Source organism: Sinohyriopsis cumingii, chromosome 1 (genome assembly GCF_028554795.1).
Source record: "Sinohyriopsis cumingii isolate HCF-2022 chromosome 1, ASM2855479v2, whole genome shotgun sequence".
NCBI classification, from domain to species: Eukaryota; Metazoa; Mollusca; class Bivalvia; order Unionida; family Unionidae; genus Sinohyriopsis; species Sinohyriopsis cumingii.
The window spans coordinates 59,181,989-59,203,092 of NC_142961.1; the positions used below are offsets into that span (position 1 = coordinate 59,181,989).

At 35.9% G+C, this 21,104-nt stretch overlaps 1 long non-coding RNA gene across 2 annotated transcripts in view; it reads left to right on the forward strand.

The window, feature by feature from the left end:
• The window catches only part of LOC149806941 (uncharacterized), a 78,979-nt gene that overhangs the window by 50,363 nt on the left and 7,512 nt on the right, over positions 1-21,104 (forward strand). Inside the window, exons 2-3 of one of the 2 annotated variants that reach the window (XR_016421364.1) lie at positions 11,325-11,393; positions 19,194-19,700. This is a non-coding gene — a long non-coding RNA (uncharacterized LOC149806941). Of the gene's footprint in view, positions 1-11,324; positions 11,394-19,193; positions 19,701-21,104 lie in introns of those variants that run through there. The other variant, XR_016421363.1, reaches the window with a different exon arrangement.

Sequence of the window (21,104 nt, forward strand, 5' to 3'; positions counted from 1 at the left end):
GTTGTTGTAGGGTTCAACGCCATTTTTCAGCACACGATAGGTTAAACATGGCGGCCAGTATTAATGGTGGAGGAAGAATCCGGGAAATCCCCGGAAAGAACCACCGACCCTCTAGAAGCTACTGGCAAGCTTTCTCACCTACCCACATTCGCCGAATCCGAGACTCAAACCCACACTGACAGATGAGAGATGGCAGTGATCCGTAACGGAGAGCGCTTTAGACCACTCGGCCACTCGGGGCCCCTATTTAAGACCTGTAAGAAGAGGAATGCAAAAACACATCTATACATGTCTATTGTGCTATATTGTGGATTCCTAGTATCATGCATATAAAAGTGGTAGATGTACTAGTTAGGTCACAAAGTTTCTTATGCGGTACAATTGATCTCTTTCCAAGGAGAATGCATCTCACTGTCATTAGAAAGCATGGCTTGCATTCTGCTAAAAATATATACTACATACAAAAGATGTATTTAACTGCAACACACACCTGCGTTTGTTCACCCCATATCCTGGTTTAAATGCACTACATCTACTCATAAACACTGTAGCCTGGCCAAATTTTAGGTTAATCGAGATAACTATTCTGACGGCTGATCTTTTATTCAAATGGTAGAATGTGTACATAATGATCACTGTACAAAAACATGTGAAATAATATCGATAGCCTAAGCCAAACATCTAAGCATCAAAAAATGTAAAACAAGTAATTGAACATAAAGAAGAATTTATCTTTTTATTATTAATCCAGTCACTTTGTGCAAATCTCTGAAGATTCAGAAGTATAAATCACAAACTACATTTAAAAAGTTTTCGTCTCTGCAGAAACTGAATCCGAAAGAAATTGTTTTTGAATGAATCAACTGCTAACAAGAGAATAATGTTTTAGCCTGATAGAATCTACAACTCTTACACAATGTACCAATCACTGCTAGCTGTGTTGTTTATTGCTGACTATAATGTTACCTGCACATTAGGCTCCGACCCCCACCCCCGGGGCTATTCGGTTGATACCGTTATACCATATATACTATCACATCAAAATGTAGTTAAAGGCATTATAATCATTTTGATCAAATATATCTGCCTCCTCATCTTCTCTTGGGCTTACGCCAGAAAGAAGTCTTTCATTTTTGTCCATTAAATGTCTTTTAGACAGCTGCATTGGGATTGTGCCTCCAAAGGTCTCATGAATAGCAACCTATTACCCAATTAGCTGAAAATCCCCTGAGTGAGAAGGTTTTGTCACCGTGTCAAGACCAGATTCATATATCTCAACAGAAACTTTTCTTTTCTTTTTTTTTGTACCTAGGTACACACGATCACAACATCGCCCAGTTAAATGATGGACACATTGTTGATGCATCGTTGATAGAATAAGCTATTACTCGTATGAGAAGAGCGAAAATAGGGATATATAGATGTAATGAGTAATGGAATATTAGGTTAGATCAAGGTAGGTCCTGGGGGAGAATCACAAAATTACGGACATGGTAGGATTCGAATGCATGTACATTCATCTTTCACATGCATATTTATTCACTTAGCCGCTAAGTTTGTTATTGTTGTTTTATCCATAATAATTTTTATATCAAAGAAATTCATATTATACTTCAGAAAGTTTATTAGTCAAACTGGGACCTAACCATATATTTAAGACCTGGTATAATAGCAAGAGACAAACCCATCTTCACAGGTCTATTGTGCTATGTTGTTGATTCTTATTATCATTCTTATAAAGTGGTCAATGAACTATTTAAGTCACATTCTGTTTCCAAGAAGAATGCATCTCATTGTCATCAGAAAGGAAACTACATAGCTTGTATTCAGCTCAAAATATATACTGTAACATACACCTGTGTGGGTCACCCCATATCCTGGCTTAATTGCAATAGATACACTCTACAACACTGTAGCCTAGAATATTTTTAATTTAATCGAGATAAGTATTCTGACATTCGATCATTTAGTCAAAAAGTTTAATATGTACTTAAAGATCAGTATGCCAAAACATGTGAAATAATATTGTTAGCTTGAGCCAAGTATCTAAGAATTAAAGCTGTAAAACAAGGAATTGAACATTAACAAGAATTGTATATTTTCATTAGCATATAGTCACTTTGTGCAAATCTCTGTAGATTCAGAAGTATAAATCACAAACTACCTGTAGAGAGTTTTCGTCTCTTCAGAAACAGAATCCGAAAGAAATTGTTTGATATGTAGCTTGGCTGATTTACGTCTTTTTTCATCTTTCTGAGTGTGCACATATTATATATCCAACAGTAGCAATACGGGTGGATGGGTGTGCGTGTGTAATTGTATGATTTTATTAACCAATGAAAATTGTCATACACTTACAATACTATCAATATTTTGTACAAATATGTAGTATTGCTACTGTATGTTGTTTTTCTTTTCTTCAGAAATTGATATTTCTTGCTGTTATGAAGGATACGAAGTAAATCACAAATCCAATGCAATGTAGTGCAAATGACTATTCAGTGGTATTTCATGTCAACATAGAAACCGTGGTTGTGTTGGACTCGTGGCCCCCGTGACGTTATGTAATAATGATAATAATAATAATAATAATAATAATTATAGGATATTTACTGATAGTCCCAAGATTAAAATGTATACTTGATATAGTAGGTATATAGATTTGAATGCATTTGTCTCTATATGATGTAGATTTCATGCATGCAAGAACGTACCTTCTAAGATTGCAATATTAAATGAAGTATATATGCTCGAGATAATTTTTTAACATTTCATCTTTCACAATTTCACATATGGTTTTGGGGAAGGGATCTAAATAGTTTCCAAGTACTAAACCAAGGGTTAAGTTCCGAAGGACGGAAAACATGATAATAATGAAAATGAACTGATCTTTCCAATGATCTTTAAACAAATATATCTCGGTGGTGGGTGTCTTAATTTCTTTCAACTTCTTAGCCAATGGCTAAGCTACCAAGATGGAGAGAAATTGTCCCAGGCCAAATGCTATTACACTGTCAATTACGGAAGTGAATTGATTACTTTATTCTCTCTCTCTCTCTCTCTCTCTCTCTCTCACACACACACGCACATACACACACACACACAAGCCATATATCACTGAGGTGGACAATGATCCCATAAAAGCCGTAGTACAATCCCCAGGTGCAATATACTGCATTTGTCTCTATACATATGTACCCACGTACAGTCTGGCTGTCACAGTATTCACGGACTCCTGTAAAAGCATGGGGAAAATTGTAATAATAATGTAATATTTGTATAATAATATCAGCAATTTGATGCATGTTTTTGAATCAGTATATACCCAATGCAGTCATAAAATTAAAGACCAAAAATACTCCCCCACACGCGTTTCTTCCTTTGCAAAAGATGTATGTTTCATTCAAAACAAAATCAACACGCTAACAAGTGCAGATGGAAAAAGGCAAATATCCTAAATCCTCATATGAATACAAAAATGCCTCACTCATTTTCTTTTTCTAGCTTATGCATGTTTTTGCAAAATAAATCCGACAAAGTTTGTAAGAAAAATCAATACTTTTGCGAAGTTTTCTGACAGTTGAAACAAATGCAGAAACAAAGCTTTAAATTAGATGGGACACATGCGGACACCAGTCGAGAAAGTAAACTCTCTCTATTCTTTAAATAGTCAAACTAATCATAAGCTTTATCGTTTTTTTTTCTGCTTTTAAATCCATACTCACCCTCATCATCATCATCATGATCATCATGATCATCATCATCATCATCCAAAGCTTTAGCTTCAGAATCAAACGTGTCCATGGCTTATTTACCTTTGCTTAGTTTGCTATAAAAATAAGTGAGGATAACTAATTCCATAAAGAATATTTGTTTTGTTTGGTTTAAATGATCGCAAAAATATGTGTTATGCTTTAAATGCAAGAAATAAAGGTCTCACAAGCTTATATTAGCATTTATGTAGTGCTAATGTTTGAAAAGAGAATTTAACATGGTTTTATGAATCTCGTCTGGCATATATTAACCCTGTTCATGAATAAATAGTAATGGGAGGTGTTACTATTTTTAGAAATAGTGTCAATATGTGATGGCGATCAGCATTATCTGCATACAAATGAAAGTTTATCACTCGAAGATACTATCTTTCAAATTTAGTCAAATTCTGTCTGGTAGATAAAGAGAGAAAATTGCTACATCACTGTTATATTTTCTAGTATCAGTGGCCATCTTTCGTAGTAGACATGGGCATCAGTTGTCTTGAGGGCATTTAATCCCACAATGATACCCCTGAAATTTGTCACATATTAGGTCTTCTGGATAGCAGCTATGATTGTCAATGTCCCTCGCTGAGACACTCGAGTGGCCTAACAAACTGTTGTACAAGCCTGTCCTCCCAAACAGCAACATAAATGTTCCAAAGGTCTCTTTGAATTTTCATTTGGTAAATACAAACTGTAATGTGATTTAAACTGAGTAGCCCTGTCAAACTGCTATGTAATGTCTCAAACGATCTTAGTTATGCATCATATATATGTCAAAATATGTCACACGCTTTATGCCTTCGTAAGAACAGAAGCGTATCTCTCTCTCTCTCTCCAAGTCAAGTCCATGGAAGTGACTGACATCGACATCAAACGAATTTCTAGGAATTTAAGAGAAGACTGTATCTTCTTTTTAATCGTAGTGAGTTTAAACAATCTTCGACATCCTGGAGCAATACAATTAGGTTTTTCTTTCTATTAACCTCTGTGGCAACAATACTGGTAACTAGATGCAAGCGATGCTAAATATTAGGTCCCATACTCGACCGATTTGTCTGACATGGATTTGAATGTTAGCAGTATCATTTGAGTTCCAAGGCTTATTGCATCATAGGTATGTGATAATAAATGACGCTCCTCGTGAATCTGAAAATAAATCAGTGCTAAGTTTCAACAGATATACTGCCTAATAAAGATATGGCGAAAAGGTGCCATTAACTCAAAACACTGTCTCATAAACAACAAGAATGAACGTAGAAGCGCTTTAATCCATGGAGACCTTTACATGCCTCTGCTCTACATAACTATTAGAAAGAAAATTACTGTAAATAATGTCAACGAAGAAATTATTAATGTTGAATGTTGGACACATTGCTCATTTGTTACGAGCGCTGTTTACCATAACCACACAGTGTATATAACCCAGTAGAATGCTAAATTATTAAGTTGAAGTGGATATGGATCATACAATGTTAATAGTCATCTTAAAGGAATTATAGCGACGTACCATCGTTAGATTGAAAAGATAAAGAAATATAACTACGCCAAAGAAATAGATTTTCAGTCATTATTTATTACTGTGAAGAGCTTATTCTCGTTTCCTATTTTGGTCTCAGATTTGTACATTTGTACCTGATAGTGGAAATCCCCTGATTGAGAAAGTTTAATCATCGATTAATATTTTAACAAAAAAACTTTTTTCTTTTCTATGCTTACGTGGACACTATCACACATTCCCCCAGGTAAATACAAGAGACATGGTTGATGCATCGTTGATAGATAATGCTAGCATTCATGTGAGAAGAGCGAAATAGGGATAGATAGATATAATTAGGGATGGAATATAAGGTTAGGTTAAGGTGGTCCTAGGGAAATATTGGTAGACGTACGCGCAGCGTATGGTTCGAGTATATGTACAGTCATCTTTCACGGACATGTTTATTCACTTAGCCGCTAAGTATGTTGTATTTCATTTTGTATCCATAATACATTTTATATGATATAAATTCATTTTATACTTTAGAGGGATGATTTGTCACACTGTGACCTAACTATATATTTAAGGCATGTTGTTGTTATTGTTGTTGTTGTTGTTGTAGGTTTTAACGCCATTTTTCAGCATGCGATAGGTTAAACATGGCGTCCACTATTAACGGTACAGGAAGAACCCGGGAATACCCAGGAAAGAACCACCGACCCTCTAGAAGCTACTGGCAAGCTTTCTCACATACTGACATTGGCCGAATCCGAGACTCGAACCCACGCAGACAGATGAGAGATGGCAGTGATCCGTAACGGAGAGCGCTTTAGACCACTTGGCCACTCGGGGCCCCTATTTAAGACCTGTAAGAAGAGGAATGCAAAGACACATCTATACATGTCTATTGTGCTATATTGTGGATTCCTAGTATCATGCATATAAAAGTGGTAGATGTATTAGTTAAGTCACACAGTTTCTTATGCTGTACAATCGATCTCTTTCCAAGGAGAATGTATGTTACTGTCATTAGAAAGCATGGCCTGCATTCTGCTAAAAATATATACTGCATACAAAAGATGTATTTAACTGCAACACACACCTGCGTTTGTTCACCCCATATCCTGGTTTAAATGCACTACATCTACTCATAAACACTGTAGCCTGGCCAAAGTTTAGGTTAATCGAGATAACTATTCTGACGGCTGATCTTTTATTCAAATGGTAGAATGTGTACATAATGATCACTGTACAAAAACATGTGAAATAATATCGATAGCCTAAGCCAAACATCTAAGCATCAAAAAATGTAAAACAAGTAATTGAACATAAAGAAGAATTTATCTTTTTATTATTAATCCAGTCACTTTGTGCAAATCTCTGAAGATTCAGAAGTATAAATCACAAACTACATTTAAAAAGTTTTCGTCTCTGCAGAAACTGAATCCGAAAGAAATTGTTTTCGAATGAATCAACTGTTAACAAGAGAATAATGTTTTAGTCTGATAGAATCTACAACTCTTACACAATGTACCAATCACTGCTAGTTGTGTTGTTTATTGCTGACTTTAATGTTACCTGCACATTAGGCTCCGACCCCCACCCCCGGGGCTATTCGGTTGATACCGTTATACCATATATACTATCACATCAAAATGTAGTTAAAGGCATTATAATCATTTTGATCAAATATATCTGCCTCCCCATCTTCTCTTGGGCTTACGCCAGAAAGAAGTCTTTCATTTTTGTCCATTAAATGTCTTTTAGACAGCTGCATTGGGATTGTGCCTCCAAAGGTCTCATGAATAGCAATCTATTACCCAATTAGCTGAAAATCCCCTGAGTGAGAAGGTTTTGTCACCATGTCAAGACCAGATTCATATATCTCAACAGAAACTTTTCTTTTCTTTTTTGTACCTAGGTACACACGATCACAGCATCGCCCAGGTAAATGAAGGACACACTGTTGATGCATCGTTGATAGAATAAGCTATTACTCGTATGAGAAGAGCGAAAATAGGGTTCGATAGATGTAACGAGTAATATAATATAAGGTTAGATCAAGGTAGGCCCTGGGAGAGAATCATAAAATTACGGACATGGTAGGATTTGAATGCATGTACGTTCATCTTTCACATACATATTTATTCACTTAGCCACTAAGGTTGTTATTGTTATTTTATCCATAGTAATTTGTATATCAAAGAAATTCATAGTATGCTTCAGAAAGTTTATTAGTCAAACTGGGACCTAACCATATATTTAAGACCTGGTATAATAGCAAGGGACAAACCCATCTTCACAGGTCTATTGTGCTATGTTTTTGATTCTTATTATCATTCATATAAGTGGTCAATGAACTATTTAGGTCACATTCTGTTTCCAAGAAGAATGCATCTCATTGTCATCAGAAAGCAAACTGCATAGCTTGTATTCAGCTAAAAATATATACTGTAACATACACCTGTGTGGGTCACCCCATATCCTGGCTTAATTGCAATAGATACACTCTACAACACTGTAGCCTAGAATATTTTTAATTTAATTGAGATAAGTATTCTGACATTCGATCTTTTAGCCAAAAAGTTTAATATGTACTTAAAGATCAGTATGCCAAAACATGTGAAATAATAATGTTAGCTTGAGCCAAATATCTATGAATTAAAACTGTAAAACAAGTAATTCAAAATAAACAAGAATTGTATTTTTCATTAGCATATAGTCATTCTGTGCAAATCTCTGTAGATTCAGAAGTATTAATCACAAACTACTTAGAAAGTTTTCATCTCTTCAGAAACAGAATCCGAAAGAAATTGTTTCATATGTAGCTTAGCTGATATACGTCTTTTTTCATCTTTCTGTGTGTGCACATATTATATTTTCAACAGTAGAAATCCTGGTGGGTGGAGTTGGGTGTGTGATTGTATGATTTTGTTACCACCGAAAATTGTCATACACTTACTATACTATCAATATTTTGTACAAATCTGTAGTAATGCTGCTGTATGTTGTTTTTCTTTTCTTCAGACATTGGTATTTCTTACTGTTATGAAGGATACGAAGTGAATCACAAATTTAGTGCAAATGACTATTCAGTGGCATTTCATGTCAACATAGAAACCGTGGTTGTGTAGGAACGAATCATCAAGAAATTTTTATCTTCAACATATCCATACATTTTTAATATGAATCGAAATATATTTTATCCTGTAAAAAGAATCAAGGTTCCAAACAAAAAATCGCAGCAGAGAGTGTGCTTCCCTTTCTAAACAGCGAAACAATAAATTTGCAGAAAAAATGTGTGGAAACGAATTTACACTTTTAAATGCATGAGAATAAAATTTAAGTTTACTTTTAAAATTGCCGATTGAAACTTCTGCGGATGGATTATGTTGATTTCATCCCAAACGTCACATACTGGTACCGCAGAACTAACCATGAGTTAGAATTATGCACACAAAACGGAATCATTTTCAATTAGGTGCATCATATTTTATATTTAAAAAATTAAAACTATACAAAATATTATGTACGTATTAATTAACACTATCTCAAATGTTACCAAGAGAATAATTTTTTAGCATGATAGAATCTACAACTCTTACATAATGATAAAATCTTCAACTCTTACATAATGCACCAATCACTGTTGTGTTGTTTATTGCTAACTTTAATGTTACCTACACATTAGGCTCCTAACCCCATCCCCCTACGGCTAATCGGGTCTTACCGTAATACCATATCTAATATCACATGAAAATGTAGTTAAAGGCATCACAAACATTCAGGCATTCACGTTTTGAACAAATCTGTCTGCCTTTTCATCTTCTGTTGTGCTAACGCAAGAAGGAAGTGTTTCACTATTGTCCATTAAATGTTTTTTAGACAGTTGCAATGGGATTGTGCCTTTAAAGGTCTCATGAATAGCAACCTTTCTAAGTTCTAGTCAGAGCAGGAACATCATTTATAAAATGTATATAGTGACTTTTTGTAATAATAATAATAATAATAGGATATTTACTGATAGTCCCAAGATTAAAATGTATACTTGATATAGAAGGTATGGATACTTGAATGCATTTGTCTCTATATGATGTAGATTTCATGCATGCAAGAACGTACCTTCTTAGATTCCAATATTAAAGGAAGTATATGTTGAGATAATTTTTTAAAATTTCATCTTTCACAATTTTCCATATGGTCGTGGGGAAGGGATCTAAATAGTTTGCAAGTACTGTCCCACGGGTTTTGTGACTCCTGAAACAAATGCAGAAACTAAGCTTTAAATGAGATGGAACACATGCAGACACCAGTCGAGAAAGTAAACTCTCTCTATTCTTTAAATAGTCAAGCTAAATATAATCCTTGTCGTTTTTCCTGCTTTTAAATACATACTCACCCTGATTATAGTCATCATCATCATCATCATCAACCAAAGCTTTAGCTTCAGAATCAAACTGTCCAAGGCTTATTTACCTTTGCTGAGTTTGCTATAAAAAACATTTAAGTGAGAATAACTAATTCCATAAAGTATGTTTGTTTGTTTTGCTTGTTTCAAATGATCGTAAAAAGTATGTGCTATGCTTTAAATATAAGAAATAAACTTCTCGTTAGTTTAGATTTAGAACACAAGCTTATATTTGCATGTATGTAGTGCTGATGTTTGAAAAGAGAATTTAACATGGCTTTATAAATCTCGTCTGGAATATATTGACCCTGATCACGAATAAATAGTAATGGGAGGTGTTAATATGTTTAGAAATGGTGTCAATATGTGATGGCGATCAGCATTATCTGCATACAAGTGACAGTTTATGACTCGAAGATGCTATCTTTGAAATTTAGTCAAATTCTGTCTGGTAGATAAAGAGAGGAAATTGCTATAGGACTTATATTTTCTAGTATCAGTGGTCATCTTTGGTAGTATACATGGACATCAGTTGTCTTGAGAGCATTTAATCCCACAATGATACCCCTGAAATTTGTTACATATTAGGTCTTCTGAAAAGCAGCTATGATGATCAATGTCCCTCGCTGAGACACTCGGGTGGCCTAACAAACTGTTGTACAAGCCTGTCCTCACAAACCGCAATATAAATGTTCCAAAGGTCTCTTTGAATTTTCATTTGGTAAATACAAACTTAATGTTATGTAAACTCAGCAGCCCTGTCAAAGTGCACGTTAATGTCTCAAACGATCTTAGTTATGCATCATATATATATGTCAAAACATGTCACACGCATTATGCCCTCGTAAGAACAGGAGCGTCTCTCTCTCTCTCTCTCTCTCTTTCTCTATCTCTCTCCCAGTCAAGTCCATGGAACTGATTGACATCGACAGCAAACGAATTTCTAGGAATTTAAGAGAAGACTATACCTTATTTTTAATGGTGGTGAGTTGAAACCATATTCGACATTCTGGAGCAATATAATTAGGTTTTTCTTTCTATTAACCTCTGTGGCAACAATACTGGTAACTAGATATAAGCGATGCTAAATATTAGGTCACATACTCGACCGATTTGTCTGCCATGGATTTGAATGTTACCAGTGTCATTTGAGTTCCAAAGCTTATATCATGATAGGTATGTTGTAATAAATGACGCTCCTCGTAAATCTGAAAATTAATCAATGCTAAGTTTCAACAGATATACTGCCTAATAAAGATATGGCGAAAAGGTGCCATTAACTCAAAACACTATCTCATAAACCACAAGAATGAAAGTAGAAGCGCTTTAATCCATGGAGACCTTTACATGTTTGTGCTCAACATAACTATCAGAAAGAAAATTACTGTAAATAATGTCAACGAAGAAATTATTTATGCTGAATGTCGGACACATTGCTCATTTGTTACGAGAGCTGTTTATCATAACCACACAGTGTATATAACCCAGCAGAATGCTAAATTATTAGGATGAACTTGATATAGAATATACGATGTTAATAGTCATCTTAAAGGAAGTATAGAGAAGTACCATCTCCAGACTGAAAAGATAAAGAAATATAACTTCGCGAAAGAAATAGATTTTCAGTCATTATTTATTACTGTGAAGAGCTTATTGTCGTTTTCTATTTTGGTTTCAGATTTCTACATCGCCTAACTACCTGATAGTAGAAATCCCCTGATTGAGAAAGTTTAATCACCGCGTCAAGGTGAGATTAATATCTTAACAAAAAAAAAACTTTTTCTTTTCTATGCTTACGTGCACACTATCACACATTCCCCCAGGTAAATGCAAGAGACATTGTTGATGCATCGTTGATAGATAAAGCTAGTACTCGTATGAGAAGAGCGAAATAGGGATAGATAGATATAATTAGGGATGGAATATAAGGTTAGATTAAGGTGGGCCTAGGGAAATATTGGTAGACGTACGCGCAGCGTATGGTTCGAGTATATGTAAGTCATCTTTCACGGACATGTTTATTCACTTAGCCGCTAAATATGTTGTATTTCATTTTTTATCCATAATACATTTTATATGATAGAAATTCATTTTATACTTTAGAGGGATGATTAGTCATACTGTGACCTAACTATATATTTAAGACATGTTGTTGTTATAGCTGTTGTTGTTGTAAGTTTTAACACTATATTTCAGCACACGATAGGCTAAACATGGCGGCCAGTATTAATGGTAGAGGAAGAACCCGGGAAATCACCGGAAAGAACCACCGACCCTCTAGAAGCTACTGGCAAGCTTTCTCACCTACCCACATTCGCCGAATCCGAGACTCAAACCCACGCTGACAGATGAGAGATGGCAGTGATCCGTAACGGAGAGCGCTTTAGACCACTCGGCCACTCGGGGCCCCTATTTAAGACCTGTAAGAAGAGGAATGCAAAGACACATCTACACATGTCTATTGTGCTATATTGTGGATTCCTAGTATCATGCATATAAAAGTGGTAGATGTACTAGTTAGGTCACACAGTTTCTTATGCGATACAATCGATCTCTTTCCAAGGAGAATGCATCTCACTGTCATTAGAAAGCATGGCTTGCATTCTGCTAAAAATATATACTGCATAAAAAAGATTTATTTAACTGCAGCACACACCTGCGTTTGTTCACCCCATATCCTGGTTTAAATGCACTACATCTACTCATAAACACTGTAGCCTGGACAAAGTTTAGGTTAATCGAGATAACTATTCTGACGGCTGATCTTTTATTCAAATGGTAGAATGTGTACATAATGATCACTGTACAAAAAACATGTGAAATAATATCGATAGCCTAAGCCAAACATCTAAGCATCAAAAAATGTAAAACAAGTAATTGAACATAAAGAAGAATTTATCTTTTTATTATTAATCCAGTCACTTTGTGCAAATCTCTGAAGATTCAGAAGTATAAATCACAAACTACATCTAATAAGTTTTGGTCTCTGCAGAAACTCAATCTGAAAGAAATTGTTTTTGAAGTAACTTATTTGATATGAGTAAGTTTTTAAAATTAAAAAAATCCATATGCTGATTTGTGCAGATATTACTAAACGTTATATTTCCAACAGTAGCCATTAAAACACGAAAACTGTCATACACTTAATAAATTATCAATATTATTTTTACAAATTTCTAGTAATCCTACTTGTTTTTCTTTTCTTCCAAACGTATGGTTTATTGCTGATCCCACATAAGTCTCAAGTCCAACGCAATGTAATGCAAATGACCCTACAATGTCTTTTCATACGTCAACATAGAAACCGTGGTTGTGTAGGAAAGAATCATCAAGAAATTTATATCTGCAACATATCCATGCGTTTTTAATATGAATCGAAACATATTTTATCCTGTAGAAAGAATCACTTGTACCAAACAGAAAATCGCAAGAAATAGATTTTCAGTCATTATTCATTAGTGTGAATAGCTTATTCTCGTTTCCTATTTTGGTCTCAGATACGTTCAATGTATTGTTTTAGCTAAGAGTCTTAGTTAAAAAAGACAACTCTTGTATCTTTTGCTATTAAATTTAAAGGTATGTATCTCTTGTGAATAACGTAGTTATCTCTGTTTTCCGATGTACAAAAGAGTCTTGTAACTGTTGCTTTTGTGTTCTTGCGTTGACAACCAGCATCTCTTAAGCTGATAAATTGTTCCCATCTAGAATAAGTTTTTCTAGCACTAATTGGTTTCCAATACAAACAATATAACAGTCATCAGATAAGCTGGGCAAATATTTATCTGTTATTTTAATTAATTATCAATTACCAAGTTAGTGTTCCCAGCAGGATATAATTGCTCGTTTCAAATACCAATTACGATTGTTAGCTCTTACATACGTAATGAATGACCTTGACCTTTGATAATTACTATTATTTTTATCTAACCATCTTTGTCCAGTTAGTATGCATGACGTGTTTTAGCGTGTTCTTATATTATTATTATTATAACTCCACCTCGTATTCCACTCGCATTTATGAGTAACTTCTATTAACTAGAGCTTAACCACTAAAATAATAGCGGTTAACAGCGTATATTGCAATTGAACCTGTATATTTTAGAGATGCCGGTACCAGATAGCTGCTGATCTGTATCTGGAATTTTGACTCGTTTTGTACATCGTATAACTTTAGTCAGTTAGCTGAAAATCCCTTGAGTGAGAAGGTTTATTCACCGTGTCAAGGCTAGATTCATATATCTCAACAGAAACTTTTTAAATTTTTTTTTAACCTAGGAACACACAATCACACATTCCCCCAGGTAAATGAAGGACACATTGTTGATGCATCATTGATAGAATAAGCTATTACTCGTATGAGAAGAGCGAAAATAGGGATAGATAGATATAATGAGGGATGGAATATAAGGTCAGATCAAGGTTGGCCCTGGGAGAGAATGATAAAAGTACGGACGTGGTAGGATTCGAATGCATGTACATTCATCTTTCACAGACATGTTTATTCGCTTAGCCGCTAAGTTTGTTATATTTTGTTGTATCCATAATAAGTTGTATATCAAAGAAATTCATATTAGGCCTATACTTCAGAAAGCTGATTAGTCAAACTGGGACCTAACTATACATTTAAGACCTGGTATAATAGCAAAGGACAAACCCATCTTCACAGGTCTATTGTGCTATGTTGTTGATTCTTATTATCATTCATATAAGTGGCCAATGAACTATTTAGGTCACATTCTGTTTCCAAGAAGAATGCATCTCATTGTCATCAGAAAGCAAACTGCATAGCTTGTATTCAGCTAAAAATATATACAGTAATATACACCTGTGTGGGTCACCCCATATCCTGGTTTAAGTGCACAAGATATATTCTACAACACTGTAGTCTGGACATTTTTTAAGTTAATCGAGATAAGTGTTCTGACATCCGATCTTATAGTCAAAACGTTTATTATGTACCTAAAGATCAGTATGCCAAAACAATGTGTTTGTCTCATGCAAACTGAAAACGTAAGAGGGTCTTTACGGATACCAGACGTTATTAAAACCGTTATAATCTATGAACCGATTGCAGCCAAACTTTGCGATACTTGAATCCTTACTCGAAGAACTTTGATTTCAATCCCTGTTTGACAGTTAGTAAAGAGTAATCAATCCCAACAGTAGGAATCCTTAGAAGAAAATTAGTCGAGACGATTTCAACGAATTCGTGGTTAAATAAAAGAGGTCGAGGACAACACATGCGATCAGAATATTATACCTTACGTATATAGTTGGGCGGGCCTCTATTTCTCCTCTTTATAGAGTTCTGACAATGGACCTTCCTTGATATTTTATCTCTGTGCGACAGAGTCCACCCACGAAGGAAGTCCTGACGAATATCGTCGATAGGAAACAACGATGGGTACCAGGTATAAAAAACACTAAAATATTCATAGATTGTATCAAACATTTGCGCTAACTGAACCTCTACTAATAACATTTTGATTACAACGCCTCTTGGATATTATGTAAATAACAGAAAGAAAAAGTGGAAGAAAACACCTCGAGCCAATTTCGATAAATTCTCGGCTAGATAAAGTTAGTCGAGCACAACACATGACGAAAAACTTTTTATTACGTTTACATTTGAGCTAATACGTCTCCTCCAGATACAGTTTTTACACAGACCTATCCTTGATAATGTAATAAATTGAGCATCAGCGATTTGCTCTAAATGTTAAGGATTTCATAGATTTAAGTGATCGCATAGTTGATTTTGGGAAGTCGGTGTCCTCAGCCCGACTAATTAGCCAATTGCTAGGGCAAAACATCACAGACTGCGGTGTTGATGAGATTCCAGGATGGATGGTTAAATTTCAAAGTGAGTGCAGGTCAGAGTACCAAAAGTGTCCCTATTAAAACCCAACCATATCTAACGATTATGTGAGTGCATGTGCAGTATTCGTGATGAATGACATGCAAATTGTGCAATAGAGTAATTCAGAGGAGACGGTTCCGTTGTCTGGAGACGTCTTGTGTTGATGTTAAAATGGTAGACATGGTGGAATGTTATGGGTGAAATGTGGCCTAAGAGATTAATTTGACAGGCCTGAGGAGGCGCAGGTAAAATAGTTCCCTGCCTAGGTGATTGAGTTGTATATTTTCAATGCGTGAAATACTATCGATACTTTGCGGCAATGGAATCAGTGGAAACAGTGCAGCTGTGAAGTTTTCGCGAAAACTGCAAAATAAGGGGCACCATAGGGGGTACCAGGTATAAAAAACAAGCAAATGTTAATAAACGGTATCAATAGTTTGTACTCATGGGAACCTTACTTAGAGAATTTTGATTTCAATGCCGCTTATACTGTTTTGAAATAAGGCCCTTTTCTAACAGCAGAACAATTTTAAAGAAAATTCGTCGTGCCGATTTCGAGAAACTCGCGACTAAATAAAGGAAGTCGAGCAGATCACATGCCGTAAGATTATATACATGTGAGCCATTGTGTCCCCTCATGATACTGTCGTGACCAAACAATTTCGTTAATCCTCAGTTGGATTGAATAAATTTACGTCAGATAATTTTGGTCATGTGGCGGTCATAGTGAACACATAATGACGTTAATGCATATGACATAGTCATTGTTTTGCAATTACGTAGCTCGACATTTCTCACGTACTGGTTTATTTTCGCCAATGCGCTTAGGAGGTCGTTGTGTATATCTCTCGTAGCGTTGAAACTGTCCACCGGAATGGCCTACATTCCTTAATCCGACCTGTTTCAATAAACAGCCTCGCAGAAACAAATCCGTCGACATCAGCGCACCTGACTTCAGGTCGTTATAGAGCGCATTTGCTATCCTTTTTCGGCCCTTCAGAATTTTCTGAATAGAGTGTAGTAGCCGACACCGCGGGCAAGGCGGTGGTACGCGCCTATCCCTACGATCCAAAACCATCGTATATGTCACGCAGTTTTGCGAGTTGCCACGGTTGACAGTGCCGACTTTTGTACACCTCAGCGTGGCAGATATTCCAGCTCGTTACTCACGAAGTGGCCGGATAAGAGTTTTCGGGATGGGCGTTTCGGAGCCGTTTAAAGTTGGTGATGGTGCTCGCCGTCTCCCCAGGCGGTTGATGGACTTTAGGGCCACACCAGCTAAGGCGCCTAATGGAGTACTTGATGGTAGCTAATTGCACCGCGGTCACCGCCGCCCTGGCAGCAATAGCCAATGACGTGAGACTAGCAAATTTGTGAATCGAAAAAGATACCGACTTCTTTGTGATTTAAGACGGCAAGGAAGTTTGCTTTGTTGGACACCGGTATGCGAATATCCGTGGCCAATTTTCCAGGTTGCGAGTTTCTCCATATGTTAGAGGGTGAGGACTTCACAATTTCTTTTTGTAGGGCATCACATGCATGTATGTGTCATGGGTGGACTTCAAATCATTTTTGCGGCGGCCGATTGAAAAACAGTTTTTAGTTCTCCACCGCAAAAGAAGGACTGAAGTTGTGATCTCCATATGTTCTTTGTTATACATAACATATATTGAAATCCATATCTCTAGAAATCGGCTCTATAAATTTTCAATAAATTTATCAAGTGATGGAGCAGATCCATAGACAGAATTCTCCAAGAGGCGCTGATATCAAACTTCTCGCAGTACAGTATCTGTAGGTACACAATATTGATACAATCGACAGCCATAGAACGTGTTTTTCATATCCGATACCCAGAAATACCTCCCCCCCCCCCCATTTCACTGATTCCTCTCACTTCGTCAAGATTTATTTCGTGGTTTCAACATATTACCAGACATAAAAACTCAAAAATGGCCAATGTCAAACTCTGTAAAGAGGTATTCATGGGGCTATGTATATATATTCGATTTAATCAGACACCTGTTTCGAAAAGTGTTACTAAAATCTGCTAAAGGGCTGTAACACTCCACTACTGTGGATATCCATAACGACTTTCCCAGTAATCACTTTGTTCTCGATTGATGCAGTTAATATATCTTGTAGGAGTCAGACATATCCATATGTACAATCTTTCAAAAGAAAGATCGATCACGGGGTCATTTAGGCGAGAACCGTAGGATCTAGATAAGGATAGAAGAGGCAATATCCTAGTGGTCATCGTTATAACGATCGTATAATGAGCTCCTTATTTATCGTAATCAGCTCGAAATTCTTATTTAAATATTTTCTACTGTTAAAATGTGTCCCTAACTAGATACTGTCCAACTGTCACCGAAACCAAAGTCCTCTAAGTAGGGGTACAAAGTATTGGGATAATCTATGCTCAAGGTGGGTGTTTCATCTTTAGTACCGAAAAAAGCGCCTATTATTTCTCTGATTCGTCTCGAAGAAATTTGTTAATGCATACTTCGTGGGTCGATTCTACAACTCTCTCTCTCTCTCTCTCTCTCTCTCTATATATATATATATATATATATATATATATATATATATGTGTGTGTGTGTGTGTGTGTGTGTGTCAAAGAAGGGCCCATGTCAAAGATGCTTCAAAAGGGGACGTAAGGGCCCAACTTGATACGCAAAATAAGACATTCTAACGGCATGTGCTGTACCGGCCACATTTCTCTAGCCGAGAATTTCTTGACAGCGGCTCGACAAATTATTTTTATGTTTTCTTACTGTTGCAACAGATCCCAAGCTAGATACTGTCCAAGAGGCTTTGGAATCAAAATCCCCTAAGTAGTCGTCAAATTACTTCAAATTATTGATATATTATATCAGGGCTCGCAAACACGCGACCCGCAAGGCCGTATCCTGTGCCCCGCAAAATGATTGGTGTCACAAAGTGTCATGAGAGATAACAAAAATGGTGCCGCCCTTGGGCCATCAAAAATCCCCTAATACGGCCATCAGGGTGGTTAGAGTTTGAGATCCCTGTATTAGATGTACATTGAGCGTGTTTTTCAAACCAGGTACTCACAGGGTGCCCCTTAATTTGCTGATTCCTCTCGAACAAATTCGTCGTGGGTCGACGCTGACCCATAGAGATTAAGTGTCAAAGAAGTGTCTATGTAAAAAATGTATTTAAAAAATCTTCTTAATGCATGCATTGTATCCAACACCTTTATCTAGCGGACAATTTCGTGAAATCGGTTCAATAAATATTCATCAGACCTTTCCTACAGTTGGAACACATACATAGCTATGCATTCCCGAAGAGACGTTGAAATAAATTGTTTATAAGTAGAAGTTCAGTTAGTAAACATGTATTGATACAATTGATGCGTGTTTCTCATACTTGCACCCGCAAGATGATCCTTATTTCACCAATTCCTCTTCACGAAATGTATTAGGACTTCCTTGGTAGGTAGACTTCCTCCATTGTAAATAGGGGACGTAATGTCTCAACTGTATACATCAAATAAAATCTTCCAACGGTATGTGTTGTATGCGACAAATTCTCTACAAACTTTTCCTACTGTGGGAACTGATTCCAAAGTAGATGAAATCAAATTCCTCTAAGTCATTTTATAATTAGATCAAGTTTTAGCTCAATTTGATCCACATTTTGCGTGTTTTTCACAGATGGTACCTCCTAAGGAGCCCCTTCATTCCAGTTTCATCTCCACGAAATTCGTCAGGACTTCCTTCGTAGGTGGACTCTATCTCCTAGAGATAAAATATCCATGGAGGGTTCATGTCAAGACTGCGTAAAGAGTGGATGTAATGTGGCCCACATGTATATAATCTTAACGGCATGTGATCTGCTCGACATCCTTTCTTTAGTTTCTCGAAATCTGCTTGACTAATTTTCTTTACACTTTTTCTGCTGTTAGAAAGGGGTCTTATTTCGAAACAGTATAAGAGGCGTTGAAATCAACATCCTCTAAGTAAGGGTCTGATAAGGACAAACTATAGATACAGTTTATACACATTTACGTGTTATTCATGCCCGTTACCCCCAAAGGCGCCCTTTATTTTGCAATTTCGTCTCCACGAAATTCGTCAGGACTTCCTTTGTAGGTGGACTCTATTTCCTAGAGATAAAATATCAATGAAGGGTCCATGTCAAAACACTATAATGGGGGTACATAATTTCCCAATTGTATACGTAATATAAAATCTTCTTACAGCATAAGTTGGTATATATATATATATATATATATATATATATATATATATATATATATAGACGGTACAACAAAGCGCTCTAACACTTAAAATTAAACGTAAACGTTAATGAAAATAAAATTAGCTTATATGAAACGAAAATTACTTCGTGGATCGCCTCTACCACCTATACATAACATGTCAAAGAAGAGTAAATGTCAGAATTCTTTAGGAGGGTACGTACTATCCAAACTTTACATGTAAAATATGATATCCTTACGGCATGTGTGACACCGAACTTCTTTTTCTAACCGAGAAAATCTCAAAATCGGCTGTCCAATTATTTAACACTTTTCCTCATGTTGGAAACGATTCTGGGTTAGATATAGCTGAAGATGCGTTGAAATCAAATTCCTTTTAAAAGGGTTTAAATATTACAAATATTTAACGAATCTGTCCACATTGTGCGTGAGTTTTCATACCCAATAACCATAGGAACCCCCTAATTTCGCTGATTCTTATCGACGAAATTCGTCAGGACGTCCTTCGTAGGTCGCCTCTATCCAACAGAGATAAAATCATAAGGAAGGGTCCCTTTAAAAATTCCTCAAAGAGTGAACGTAATGTCCCATTTGTATACGTAATATATAATTTTCTTACGGCGGGCAGTGTACCCAAATCCGTTATACAGCCAAACGTTTCTCGGAATCGGCTCGACTAGTTTTCTTTAACATTTTCCCACTGTTGGAGCACTGTTGTTTATATTTGACTTAATTTATATCTTATTTAATTATTTGTCAGCTTTAAAATCGTTTTATTTTTTAATGTCATTATATGTCAAAATAATGTAGTTTCGTTTACTAGGAAATAGTATTTTTTCCAGAAAATAGTTTGACCTTGACTCTTCATTTTTGTAAACATAAAGCTGACCTGTTTCTCGACCTTAATTCAAAATTAGTAATAGTCACGCGAACAAGTTATTTTTTTTTTTATTGTGGGAATAATAAGGTTGAGATCGTGGCTGTTTTGGATATATGACCCTCGACTTGTAAATAGCTTTTAGTGAAGTAAACAACTTTTATTCTCGGAGTAATAAGGATACAGGGGCTACGTGATATTTTATATATAAACATGATCACGTGATCCTCTATTTTGCAATTAGACATTCCCAAAATTGCGCATTACTTAGATTTAATAGTGATGTTTAGAGATCGATCTCACAGTATGGGCTTAAAAACGCTTGATGTAAAGTCGTTTCCTTCTGTTGTAGCCAGTTTTTGAATTATATGTCAATTTTTCTTCAGATTATTTGGATTCTAAAAGATTAATTCGTTTCTCTGGAAATATTTGTTGTGCTCATACAGAATTCTTGAAATAAGACATTTC